This window comes from Saccopteryx leptura, chromosome 2 (genome assembly GCF_036850995.1).
Source record: "Saccopteryx leptura isolate mSacLep1 chromosome 2, mSacLep1_pri_phased_curated, whole genome shotgun sequence".
Lineage (NCBI taxonomy): Eukaryota > Metazoa > Chordata > Mammalia > Chiroptera > Emballonuridae > Saccopteryx > Saccopteryx leptura.
This window is the reverse complement of record NC_089504.1, coordinates 125,164,791-125,179,643: the sequence shown is the minus strand read 5'-3', so window position 1 is coordinate 125,179,643 and position 14,853 is coordinate 125,164,791. Positions and strand designations below refer to the sequence as shown.

General features: G+C 33.6%; 1 protein-coding gene across 1 annotated transcript in view; it reads right to left on the bottom strand.

Annotated features, from left to right (window-relative positions):
- MGAT4C (MGAT4 family member C) overlaps positions 1-10,477 on the bottom strand; it is a 489,918-nt gene extending 479,441 nt beyond the window's left edge. Inside the window, exon 1 of the mRNA XM_066365755.1 lies at positions 10,399-10,477. The gene's annotated coding sequence lies outside the window, so the exon portion shown is untranslated. The remainder of the gene's footprint in view (positions 1-10,398) is intronic.
- Positions 10,478-14,853: the final 4,376 nt, after the last annotated feature.

Below are 14,853 nucleotides of genomic sequence, written 5' to 3'. Positions count from 1 at the left end.
GAACTCTCAACCTTGTCTTTTCAGGACAATGCTCTTAACTGACTGAGCTAACTGGCCAGGGCCCAGTATTCTCTATTTAGCATAGAGTAAAAGTCAGTACTTTTATTTTGATTTATGAGGGAGTTTGGGGCTATAGTATTTGTTGCTATTATACTCAATGATTAGCTTTCCAGCTTACCTTTCTTCTGATTGATTTAGCAAATTGATATGATAGTCAGAACTGAGAAATGCACATATGTTTTAGGTGGTATCTCCTCAGTTCCTTAAAGCACTGAAATCTATTGATTCATGAGGGAGGATAGCTGGGCATGAACATCCTTATCATCATTGCAAAACTTATACATAGCTTAATCTCTTATGCCAAATATTATTCTAAGAACATATTTATTAAATATTTTAGTTCTTCAAAGAACTCAATATGTTAGATAGTATTATTTCCATACATTTTATAGATGACAAGTATGAGACACACAGAGGAAAAGTAACTTATTCAAAGCCACACAACCATTAAATAAAGAACCTGATTTCCAGCTCAAGCAGCAATGCAGTAGTTCCAGATCTCTTGGTCTAAACATTACACTATGCAGACATTCACCATCATTTAGAAAGAATGAGAACTACATTGGCTCAATATTTTCAAAGCTGTTATACACATTGCACCTGCGTTTGATGATTTGGATCCTGACAGAGGCAAAGTTTAGATAGCACTGAATCCACTCTCTTCCACTTCCACTTCAAGATGTATTGCACCAGCCATCAAAGATATGATGCCTTTTCCAATGAGAATACTGATGCATTTAACTTTACTAATACCTTGGGGTTTACCCGGGGAAATGGATCGGTATTAAACTGTATCTGTATACCAGTTCCCTTCTGATTATAAAGGGAACTTGCAAATGACTTTCTGCCTCTGCATAATTTAAATAGTGTTAGTAAAATTAATAATAGTAATAATCGGTTATTATTTTTATGCTGGAGATGAAGAATGCAGTTGTAGAAAGATAGGTTAACTGTTTAAATTTTACAAGTGGTGTATAATGAAACTGTGGCTTGAACTAAGGCTGTCTGATTCTAATACACGTTTTTAACCATGCATCTGCAGAGAGCAGGTTTGTGAAGCATAACAAAAAAGAATCTCTGAAGAGTAGGGTTCAATTCCATCACTGGCTCACTCACAGAAGTATGCCTGCTAGAAAGTCCTGTTATCCTGGTTCAGTTAAAAACAAAGCATCAAAATCCTGATACTAAAATATTATCAATTTTTTATTTAGTGTTATATCTAATCTGAGCAACAAAGGAGACAATATTCATGCAGTCATCCACTTTTCAGAGTATAAAGTCAGTGACATTTTATCAAAAGTATATCTAATATAAGAGATTAACTACCATATATATGTTTGTATATTATATATGTACATGTATAACTAAATACTTGATACATTTTATTTCTAATCTTAAAAAGTAATAGGCAATAATTATGGACAAGGCCCACTGGGGGTGAGGACGATGGAGATGCAGAGACCCGACTCTGGGGACCAGGTTCAGTGATGCAGATATGATTTACTCAGGAAGTAAGCTAACATATACACAGGTTCAGCCTATAGGGTGTTACAGCGTGTCCTTCACAGCCAATGGCTGAAAAGGCCTGGTTGGTGCTGAGTTACTTTCTTACAGTGGGTGAGCTCCCTCCTGGGTGTGCCTAGGAGGGTTCTGGGAGCTGGAGTATTCTCACAGCATTGCGTCAGCCACAGCTACTAGGAATGCTCTCTGCCCTCTTCCTACAATAATAAAGTAAATTAAAAATCTTGTATTGATTGACTATGTTTTTTCTCCTGAAACCAATAGAATATATAATTTAACTCATGACCAAACTAAGTTTAGGATTTAAAAAATATATTATAGAGAACTAAATAGGACATGAAATTTGAAAACCTACATGCAAATATCTATTTTTTACATGCAATTTATTTTGGATTAACTTATAGTTGTTATCTCAAACCCTCACTCTTACATGTATACGTGGTTTTCATGTTATATTTGGTAAAAGGAAAGTCCTGATGTGTTTATTATTCAACAGAATTTAAAATTTAACTATAGTCTTGAGAGAAAAGTCAAAGCTCCCTTGCTATTAAACTCGAAATATCTGCAAACATAATTTTTCTGGCTTTCCGTATAGTTTCATAGTGATTGTACTAACATATTTGAACAGCTATTAAAAATCTTTGTGAATGATAAGACATTGTACACCCTTACTGGAAAATTCTTTGACTCAGGCATGGACCCTTCTCAGTTTTAATTTACTTCATTGTCCAATGTAATTATCAGCAAGACCTCCAGCTTTAGTTCTTACTGAATGCTGTCTACAACGTGACCTCCAGTTGTGCTTTTGAATGCTCCTTTCCTTTATCTACTGGTGATGAAAACAGTTCCTCGGTCTTGCATAACAGTGCCATAGGGCTTTTCAAACTGTGTTCCAGGGAGCTTGGGGTTGTGTTTGGGTTCTATTACAATCACATTGGAAAATCAAAGTTGTTCTTTTTAAATGTGAGTACCACCCCTAAATACTTATGAATATAAATTTTCATCCAAATGCGTCAAACATTTCTAAGATTTTCTTATCCAAAACAATCAATTAAGAAATCCAAATTATTTATGTCAGTACCATTTAAATATTTTGGAGAGAAAAAAAGCATGATTTTTTTTCTAAAGTTGCTTTCACCCAGAGCAACTTCAAACTGCACACATTGGGAAAATAATCTTCCATATATGTTACTGGTGCCACTTCAATTCACCTTACAGACCTCAGGGCGTCTGTTCAATTTCTGATAAAGTATCTGACACCATCGTTCTTGTTCTACTTCGGATTCTCTTTCGCTTGTTAGCATTCTCTATTCTTTAACAGAAAACTCTCTTAAGGTCTTTATAAATATACAAGCCTTCCTTGTTTCTGTTCAAAAACCAGTTTGAAAATATTTTTCAAAGCTATTTCTTTACTCTTTCTTCGAATTTTGCATCTTTCTTTAAATCTTTGCACCTTAAACTTAGCACCAATATATAAATATATAGTAATATTTTTCTTTAATCAGAACATACATAGATGATAATTCTGAATTTAAGACAACTGGAAAGCAGTCTTAAAAAATGTTTACTTTATATATTCTTCAGTGAAATGTTTGTCAGTGTATATGTTTGAGCATCATTTTGTGGTCAAGAAATTGAAGAAATTGGGATAGAAGTTAATGTTTAAAATGGTTTATTTCTTCTATCCTTTAGAATGTATGATAACAAACTAGAACCCTTAATGTACTGGTGTAAGCATACATTATAGAACATATAAAATTAATCAAAGTAAGTAGAGGTAAACAAGAAGACAAAAATCACAGAATGAAAACATAGATGGCTAAGAAAATATAAAGTAGCTAATTATATATATATATATCAGAATAAATATCACTTTGATAGTAGAAAAATTCCTAGGTTAATTCTGTTATAAAGTTAAAAATTGTATATACTCATGTAAGCAACTCTTTGCATGCACAGGCTATCTTACAAATTATTCTGTTATTTAAAAATACACTATCTTTTTTAAAGGGTACATTCTCTATTTTTTTTCTCTGATTAACATCTAATAGGTAAAATGTATCCATGAAGACATGTTTATGAGAAAATACTAAATTTTTGGAGATGAGGCCCTGGCCGGTTGGCTCAGTGGCTCAGAGCATTGGCCTGGCGTGCAGAAGTCCCGGGTTCGATTCCCAGCCAGGGCACATAGGAGAAGCCCCCATCTGCTTCTCCACCCCTCCCCCTCTCCTTCCTCTCTGTCTCTCTCTTCCCCTCCCGCAGCCGAGGCTCCATTGGAGCAAAAATGGCCCCGGGCGCTGGGGATGGCTCCATGGACTCTGCCTCAGGTGCTAGAGTGGTTCTGGTCGCAACAGGGCGATGCCCCGGATGGGCAGAGCATCGTCCCCTGGTGTGCGTGCCCTGTGAATCCCAGTTGGGCGCATGCGGGAGTCTGTCTGACTGCCTCCCTGTTTCCAGCTTCAGAAAAATACAAAAAGAAACCCCCAAAAACTAAATTCTTGGAGATGAATTAATCTTTACTTCAAAAGGTTTAGCAAAATAAATTCAAGATGACTTAAAGTATTATAGAAAAATCACAAAATGACACAAATATCCTAGAGTTGTTGACTAAAGTTAGAAAAGACCTGTACAACCAACTAAAAAATATGCCTCCCAAAACAAAACAAAGCCGCAGTGGGATAAAGCGTCAACCTGGAACACTGAGGTCGCCGGTTCAAAACCCTGGGCTTGCCTGGTCAAAGCACATAGGGGAGTTGATGCTTCCTGCTCCTCCCTCTTCTCTCTCTCTCTCTCTCTCTCTCTTTCTCTCTCTCTTCTAAAAAAATTGAATAAAGTCTTTAAAAAACAATTATAAAGAAAAAAAAACAAAAAAGGAATTAGATCGATATAATTAAATTACTCTTACTGGATAAAATATTTATTCTGTTATATTTTATATTTCAAAGTACTTTATATGACTCAAAGGTGTAAAGGAAACCTTAGAAAAATATATGCAACATATGTAAACAAAACAATTTTTTTACTGCATATGTGATTATTACAGTAATAAAAATAGATAATTACATTATGGCCAACATACAATATTACTACTAGTTCTCTTTCTTTTTCTCACAGGATGCTTTTTGATTGTTATAGTCTTAATATTATTGATATGTAGCTTCTTTTACAAAAATATAATAAAATTTCTGGGCATTTCTTTAAATAGTAAGGGTAAATTAGAGTAGTTTTAGAAAATACGTATCCTCTCTCTGCCCCATATCCATGGGCAAAGATTAAAAACAAACAGTATAGATTAGTGAGTTTTCAACAATATCCAAAAAAAAAAATTTAAAAGATGCAAGTCAGGCCTAACCTTCAGTAGCGCAGTGGATAAAGCATCAACCTGGAATGCTGAGGTCACCAGTTCAAAACCCTAGGCTTGCCTGGTCAAGGCACATATGGGAGTTCATGCCTTCTGCTCCTCCCTGCTTCTCTCTCTCTCTCTCTGTCTCTCTTTCTCTCTTTTTCTCCTCTCTAAAATGAATAAATAAAGTCTTTTTAAAAAAGATACAAGTCAGTTGTAAGTTAATAGAAATGGAAATAAAATGAGTAAGGTGTGAGAAACTTTGAGAACAAGAAGCTGTAGAACTTGATATTTCATTTTACAGCATAGTGTCAGTCAGATGTAACAGAGAAAAGGATATATTTAGACACAGACTACAGTGAAAATGATGGTTATTAAATTTAGGGGGATTAAAATGGTTAGTGTAACAGTAAGCAAATAATAATATTAAAAGTGAAAGGCAGTATGACTGCCTGGGAGCCTTATTATTATTTAAACAATTGATGCTTCAGATAAAGTATCAAAATATTTTCAAAAAGTAATGACTAACTTGTTTATAGTGTTATATGCTAGGCATTCTTATAAGTGTCATATATGTGTTTTCTTAATTTAATTGTAATCATTTTAGGGAGATGGGAATGTTGTCATGTTCACTGTATTGAGAAAGTTTTAATATTTTGCTTAAATTCACAAGCAGTAAGGAGTGATGGCGGAAACAAAGCAAAGGCTGACCAAAGACTGCCTGGCCTTAACCACTAGCCTTACCTGAATAATTAAAAGAAATGAATGAGAACAATTTTCATAAGTCACCCATATAAATCAAGTTTATTTATTCTTGTCCTAAAACAGTATTTTCTTACAAAAAGGAATGGGAATTAATAAAAAAAAAAAGAAAACATAATCAAATGTCAAAATAACCTGGAGATGTTTTCTCTAAACCTATGTACCCTGATTAATCAATGTCACCCCATTAAAATTAACTAATAAAAAAGATTAAAAAATGAATAAAAGATATACAGATTGGGAAAGAAGAAATAAAATTGTCATTATTCACAGATGACATAATCATTAATGTAGAAAATTCAAAAGAATAGACAAAATGTAATCCTGGAACTAATAATCAATTATATTAAGGCTGCAGGATACAAAGTTAATGCACAAAAGTCAATTATTTTCCTATATAACAGCAATAAACATGAAATTTAATATTAGAAATATAATAAATTTACATTAACGCAACCCAAATTGAAATGCTTAGGTATATTTTCAGTTCATAGAGAAGATTCAATATTGTCAAGATGTTATTTATTCCCAAATAATTCTATACATTTAACAGAATCTCATTTAAATTTTTTTAATTAAAGTTTACATTCAATATTATTTTGTATTAATTTCAGGTATACAACATAGTGGTCAGATAATCATATACTTTATAAAACATTTCATCTAATATTTTCAGTACCTAACTGGCACCATACATAGTTTTTACAATATTATTTTCTATATTTACTATGCTGTTATTTACATCCCTAGAAGTATTTTGTAAAAACCAATCAGCATAACTGTGTCAAGAAACAAAAGAGTAAATCATCAGTTATTAACTTTAATATTAACAATTAAAAATGTAAAAATTGCAAAAGAGTCTACAGAAATTAAAAAGATAAGATATTCTACACAGAAATAATATAGTAATTTAAAAAATTTAAATGACATCAGAATTTTATAAATAGAATAAATTTATAGAGGAATATATAATTTAAATAGCAAAAAAAACACTATTTTTTTTTTTTTTTTACTTTTCTGAGTGAATGTCATTGGTCTGCTAAATACTAGTTTGTGAGTGTGTGTGTGTATGTGTGTGTGTGTAATCTAGTATAATCAAAATGTTGTTCTTGAAGATACCACACATTTCCCACACAGTGTTAACCTTAGTCTCCCTTAGTGTAGATGAGAAAAATAATACAAATACATAAATAATACAATGCCAAGCAACTGTAAATTATATGAAGAAAAAGTATGGTAACAATATGCAGTGACCACAGGAGGTGAGAGTTGCTGCAATCATTCTGAGGAGGGGATCTCTGAGGTGAATAAATAAAATGAAAGAGTGATCTTAAGAATATCTGGCCCTGGCCAGTTGGCTCAGTGTTATAGTGTCAGTCTGGGGTGTGAATGTCCAGGGTTCAATTTCCGGTTCAGGCACACAAGAGAAGTGACCATCTGCCTCTCCACCCCCACCTTCTTTAGCTCTCTGTCTCTCTCTCTCTTCCCCTCCTGCATCCATGGCTGGAATGTTTCCAGCAAGTTGGCCTAAGGCACTGAGGATGGTTCTGTGGCCTCTGCCTCAGGTGCAAAAAAATAAGCTCAATTGCTGAGCAACAGAGCAGCAGCCCCAGATGGGCAGAGCATTGCTCCCTAGTGGGCTTGCCCAGTGGATCCTGGGTTGGGGGACATGTGGGAGTCTGTATCTCTGCCTCCCTTCCTTTCACTAAAATAAAAAGGAATATTGGGGGAATAATGTTTTTGGCAGAGGGAACAATAAAAGTACATGCCCGATAGCAAGCTTGTCCTTGATACGCTCTGGATTAGCACAGATACCCACATGGTTGCAGCATGTGAACATGGAGAAGTGTTATAGATGAAATGAGAGAAATGGCCAAAGCAGACTTCTCTGTTTGAAAGAAAAAAAATTGCCAAATGTGTCATTGCTGTTCATAAATTTTAGTCCTTTTTTGACAATAATAAAGTGATAAGAATGTTCTAAAATGTAAGAGATAATTTTACCCAAAGTGATCATGAGGTTTGCTGGGAAGATAACTGATATAAAGAGGCCCTATGCCTGACCTGTGGTGGCTCAGTGGATAAAGCGTCGACCTGGAATGCTGAGGTTGCTGGTTCGAATCCCTGAGCTTGCCTGACCAAGGCACATACAGAAAGCTACTACTATGAGTAGATACTTCCCACTTTTCTCCCTCTTTCTCACTCTCCCTCTCTTTCTCTCTCTTTCCAAAATAAGTCTAAAATTTAATTATATATAGTTTTTTTTAAAAACTGAATAAAGGTCTCTAATCTAAGCCCTAAAGGAAAAGTAGAACCTAAACATGACACAATAGAAAAGGCTGTGCTCTCAGCATGATTAGCAAAAGTAAATGTTTGAAAGCAAAATTCAGCAATATCATGCTATGTCATACTTATTGGGGGTTAGAGGTGTTAACCTTTGTTTCTGTTTTTCTATCTTCACAGAAAGGGTGTGTATGTGTGCGTGTGAGTGTCAGATGATGATCACAGTTTCTAAGGCAAAAATAATACATACATGGTGAGCAAAAGTAGGTTTATATTTGTGAGTATAGGAAACATGGAGCTAATTATTATATTACTATTTATTAATTATTATATACTTTTATATAAACAACTGCAAACCTACTTTTGCTCCATCCAGTGTGTGTGTTTGTGTGTGTACATATATGTATGAATGTTTTGTCCATCTGATATTCACTTCAAAATTGAGAAATATGGAAGCTAAGGGAATTAGAGCATTTTGCTATTGTTGCCTATTGCATGTGCTTAAAGGCAACACACATTCTTTAAAAGAGTAGAAATATGCCCTGACCTGCGATTGACCCCATAGCCTTAGTATTTCGGATAAGGCTCTAACCAACTGAGCTACCCAGCCGGGGCTAAAGCAGGGCTGTCTTCATAGTTATTTCAGTACCATGGATACAGTTGAAGCTTATAAAATGCATTATATTAAATGTACATAAAATTTAAAGGAGGGTTAAAGGAAAAATATGGTATTGTTATAGTTTTTCCAACTCACATATAAAAAAAAGTTACCTTTAAATCTGAAAAAGATAATTCTCATTTCATTTATTGTTGTCTGTCTTTTCCTGACTCTGTAAGATACTTTTATCTTTATGTCCTAGCCAAAACCTCAACATAAATTAGTTATTTTCAAACACATTTGTAAAACCATCATTAAATCTGTACAGATATTATATGATTCATTTCTTTTATAATTTAGCAAGGTAGATAGTCAGTAAATACCACTGAAATAATCAAGTGTTCATAAAGATTTGTTAGTGACCTAGTAAACTGACATTGTGACTTGCTTATACCTTTGAATCTGGGAATGTTACTCTGGGATAGTTACCTTAACAGATTTATATTCAAATCTCATGGATATATATACTTGTGTGTATATATATACACATATGCATACATATTATACATATAGATTAAATAACTCATGTAATTGAGATACTGAAAAGAAGAAAAACTAAGGACAAGTTCATTTTTAAAAGATTACTTGAAAAAATGGATTTAGCTTTAGATGCAGCTGATTGGTTGTGACATATATTTCCCCATTTTATTTTATTTTTTATTTATTAAAATTTTAAACTTTTTATTAACTTTAATTTATTGTGTTAACACAGATTCAAGTGTCCCACTCAATATAACACCCTCACCCCTTACTTTTGTGTCCCCCATTACACCTCCTTTGCCCCATTCCCCCTAACTCTCTCCCCCCTTCCCTCTGGGATTAACCTACTTTGATATTTACCTGTTTTCTAAACATATGCTTACCAGAAAAATTAACAGTTATATAAATACAAACCAAAAACGATGTTTCTATAGGAAGTACAGTGCTATATTGTGTAAATTTGTCATTATATAAAATTAATTGTGTACATGTCAAATATTTGTACATACTCAAGCATGTGTGTATAAAAATATATACCACACTTATATACACATTGTGTGTATACATATTCTCAACTATTTTCTTACCATTTTAGACATATATAGCTTTAGCTAGAGTTTATAACAGGTTGAGATTCTGTGGAAATATTGAAGCACACTACAGGTTGAATAAATTTATGCAAAAAAACAAAATCTTATATTTTGTATATATGTTCACAGTTATATTATTTAGAGCTAAAGTGACAAAAGCCATATTCAGACAAGCTCATCCAGAATTACTCTCTCCAGCTTTCCCAATTTTTAAAATGAAAAAGAGTTTGTAGTAGTCAGTATTGTCTACAAATAAACCCAAAGGCAAAATGTGGTTGGGTTCTTGAAGCTTTATGGAGACAAGCTGCTGGGCAGTAATAACATCATTAGTCAAGGGAAAACTTAAACATATGGATTCACTCTCAGCCATGGATCATAATACCAACTTTTATTCCCTTTGTGCTGACCAAGAGTTCCATAGTATAAACCATAAAATAACACCACATTTCATTCAACAGAAGAGTAGTTTAAGACTCCCCTACCTCCAATACAAATTTCATATGTGCAATATGACTTACTGCTTCATTTTTATTTTTCTATATAACACACAGGCAAAAAGCTTTATCAAAAAAATAGTCCAAAGAAAAGAAAACAGTTTATGGCTTGTAACATAGAACAGCTTCTCTGTTCCCTGACCACATTATGGTTAAAAGGATTGCTTATCAAACTCTCACCATTGCAAAGAAAAAGAAAGCTTTTCTTACCAGAGAAGAATAAAGCTTCAACCTTGCTGTAATGTTTTCTGCAGCTCTTACTTGAAAAGACAGATACAAAGCAGCTTTGTGCATACAACTGATCTGGCGGATGTCCAGTCCCTACACAGAAAAACAGTATAATTGGCTCTCAAGGAAGTGTTATAAACATTCATCATGATGGCACTTGCATGTTGAATTGAGTCACTGCTACTCTAGTATACTTTTTTCAAACAGGCCCGTTTTACATCTACTTTCAATATTGACTCTTTGGTTTTCTCTATTTGATGTTGAGATTAATATTATTTTAAAAAGATGTAAATCGGTGAGTGCCAGCCCTACTGCTATGTCAAGTCCTTTAGATTTTGAAAGTGTGATTCCAGACTTAAATAACATTATTTTAAATCAATACACTATTGATAAATTAACGACATCTGTATGTCTTTATTTTTAAATATAGCAATATTCAGTCTATAACTTAAGTGTTAATGATTATCAGTGTTATGTGTCTTTTATTTACTATTTGATGAAAGTATAGTGAACATTCCACATCTAACTTTTGCACAGATTCACATCAATAATGCTACAACAGACCCTAGAGTCTGAGACCAACTGTGCTGAATTTCTTAGTCTCGTTAAATATTCCACTGTTCCTTTGCCCAGAACTTCAAAAGGGTTCAGGCATAATCACATCCTTTAATTTTTATGGGAGCAATGAAAGTGTCACATAGCCTGGGCTTTCTTCTTATTTTTAAGTATTCAGTTTTTATGGTAGCATTAAGTGATTATAACTATGAGTGGCATATTCTTCTTACCAAGATATGTGAACACTAGATCAAAAAATAAGCCTCAGTGAAAAACCGCTTCAGATTGTAGCACGTCTTATAATGATCTAAGCAGTACATCGATCTTAGAGCTACATGTACTCTTTGCCTTGCTTCCCAGGTGTATAAAGCCTGGTTAAGAGCTATCAGCAGTGATACTGTTAGAAAAATATGGATTAAATGCATGAATGTTTGGGGATTGATTGCAGTTTAATATCTGATAGTTCATTTTTTTTCATTACACAAATTAATAAAGTATAATAAAATAATTTATGACTATAAACTATGACTGTATAAATCTTGAAAAATTATAAATTATGACACTTTATGAAATACATCTCCTAGAAGTAGAAATTTAGATATTCTACAAGTATAAAATTCTATTTATTACTGCACCTTTTAAAGAATCTTTAATTCTATTACAATAACCTAAAACTTTGAAAATTAAGTATTTTTTATTTATATAAATATTTGTGAATCTCAATCCTATTTAAAGATTTTAATTATATTTCAGAGTACTACAGATATATATATATATATATCTTTATTTTATGCGGCCTAAGTGTCTGTTTGTCGCCGATAGCTTATTGGTTGCTTGTGTAATTGTACTAGCCAATGGGGTGAAGTTGCCATGGCATTCAAGTAGTCCTGCCTTCTGGTATGCCACCTCACAAATTGAGGTTAAAGATTGGAGCAATTATTATAATGTTAAGAAATCTTAACACCAGAAGGGGTCTTTGCAGTGCTACAAGACTAGAGGTTCTCCAATTGAAAAATAATGTCATAATAGCTAAGTCTTTGACTGGATCCTCTAAAGGTGAAATACATGTCATTCCAAGAATTGATTTGGCTCCATCTCAAACAGGGTTGCTGTTTCAATTGAGACATAGACAATTTCCTGTAAAACTTGCCTTTGCTATGACCATCAATAAGTCTCAGGGCCAAACGCTTAAGCGTGTTGGCATTTTTTTACCTGAGCCTGCATTTGGACACAGTCAACTTTATGTTGCCTGTTCAAGAGTTCGTGAAAGAACGGACGTAAAATTAAAAATAATTGATGGTCCTCTGCAAGGTGAGCTTAAAAATGATGGAAAGATCTACACAAGAAATGTTGTGTACAAAGAGATCTTTGACATGTGAATTAACATTTTATTATTTAAATCACCTTTATTTATTGAGCTAGCGGTGGCTCTTAAGAAATGTACCGCCAGTGGTTTCCCTCATTGCACTCTACTTTAAGCAATTAAGCAAGTAGAAGGGGGAAACCCCGTGGGGCAGTAAGCAAAGGGGCATCCTCGCCGCCTGCCCTGGGTAATTCAGTTTGAATTAGCAGACACCTTTGCACAAATCATTTTAATTACAATTTATAATATCTAGAACAGCGGTCATTTCGTATGACCGCCGGGCTTTCTAGTGTGTGTGTGTGTGTGTGTGTGTGTGTGTGTGTGTGTGTATATATATATATATATCACTCTTCTAACAACACAGAAGACTAATCTCATTAAGTACTTAGAGAGGCAGATTGTAGAGGAAGAAGCCATACATTCTTTTTTTTCAGGGGTGATATCAGTCAAATGTTTTCAAGGGTGGTATTCAACTATTAGCTTCCTATTATGTAACTTTTGACTTTATAAAATTTTCCACTAAGATTTTCTTATTTAATTATTTCTTTCTTTCTTTTTTTTTTTTACAGAGACAGAGAGAGTCAGAGAGAGGGATAGACAGGGACAGACAGACAGGAACGGAGAGATGAGAAGCATCAATCATTAGTTTTTCGGTGCACTTTGCAACACCTTAGTTGTTCATTGATTGCTTTCTCATATATGCCTTGACCGTGGGCCTTCAGCAGACCGAGTAACTCCTTGCTCGAGCCAGGGACCTTGGGTTGAAGCTGGTGAGCTTTTGCTCAAACCAGATGAGCCCGCACTCAAGCTGGCAACCTCGGGGTCTTGAACCTGGATCCTGTGCATCCCAGTCCGACGCTGTATCCACTGAGCCACCACCTAGTCAGGCCTTATTTAATTCTTTCATCAGAATAGTGAGGGCATTATTGATTTCCATTTTACACATGAGAAAACTAAGGCTCAGAAAGGATAACTGATTTGACAAATTACAACAGTAAATTCTAACTGCAGGGCCTTCTGATGTTCTACTGTGTCCTAAAAGCATTTTTTCTAAAAAAAAAAAATATATATATATATATATTTTTCTCTCTAAATATATATATATATATATATATAGAGAGAGAGAGAGAGAGAGATGATATTTTTAAAAAGTGTGTGATTTAGCTTGCTAATTTTAAATAAACATTTAGAGAATTATTGTATATATTTGTTACTGCAATAAATTAAGAAAATCAAAGTATCTTTCTAGGTCTAATGATTTTGTAAATATTTTCAAATTAACTTTGAAAAGATAATTCTATATGATTTTATTTTGAATATTATTTTTTAAGAATTACCTATTCAGTATCTGCTATATGACAGAATTTTTGTTGTTTTTAAGATATGTTTGTGAACAAGATAAATATCTTCATTTTCTGTATACTATTATCAATCTTCTTAATTATATACAATGAATGATTGCCTAACATTTTCTTTGCTAAGAAAATAATAGCCATTGTATAGGAGCTTCTAACTCTCCCAGTTCACCCTATCATCTACCAAAATCCTTTGAAATTTATCTATGCACTCTTCTAGATGTTCAGGGAAACTTCTCATGCTAATTCCTCTCATTCACATCAGTTACTCCCTCTGTACAAATCCTTCCCATCAGTTTTAAAATCTTGCTTTAATATGCTCCTATATTTTAAGAGAAAATTGCCCCATTTTTCCCTGTTGCCACTTTATTTCTTCATTGGAAAATATCTCAAATGTTTTATTTTCTCACTTTCTGATTCCTTCTCAATTAACTCTTACAGAGTTTTCATACCCACAAAGCCATTAAAATAGATCTCATCTTTCTTGATCTCCTAATAGTGTCTGAACTCAAATGAATAATTTCTTCTTGTGACATTGTTTTTCTCTTGGCTTTAGTGATAGCAGATTCTTATGATGTTTCTTATAACTTGTGGGCCTTTCAATCCTAAATTTATTTGCTGGCTTCTCCTCCTCTGCCTGAATTTATACATTTGAAATACTCCTTGACTTGTCCTGAACAATTTTCTCTTCTCAATCAACAGTTTCCCTGTAGGTGTTCTCATTAGGGTCCATGATTTTGAATATTATTTATACCCTATTGACTACCAAATTGATATCTTCAGCCAGACCACTTGTGATTCTTACTGATCTCAATTTGTGACTCTCTAAAGGCATTTTAAAATTAAGCATGGCCAAAAAATAACGATTGATTCGACCAGGCCCTTGCATATCTCACCATTTTCGTCTATCTTATTTTAGTGAAATTCACCAATTGTTTAAGCTAAAAACCAAAGGTTTTTATTCTGTTTTACTTTTGTGTTAAAAATGCATAGCATAACTTTCATCATCTCAACTATTTCTAAGCATACATTTCTGTAAATTAAGTATATTCACAGTATTGTGCAATCATCTCCAGAACTTTTTAATCTTGCAATAGTGAAAAGCTATACCAATTAAACAACTCCCTTATACCAATATTCTATGGACATATGCATTAATATATT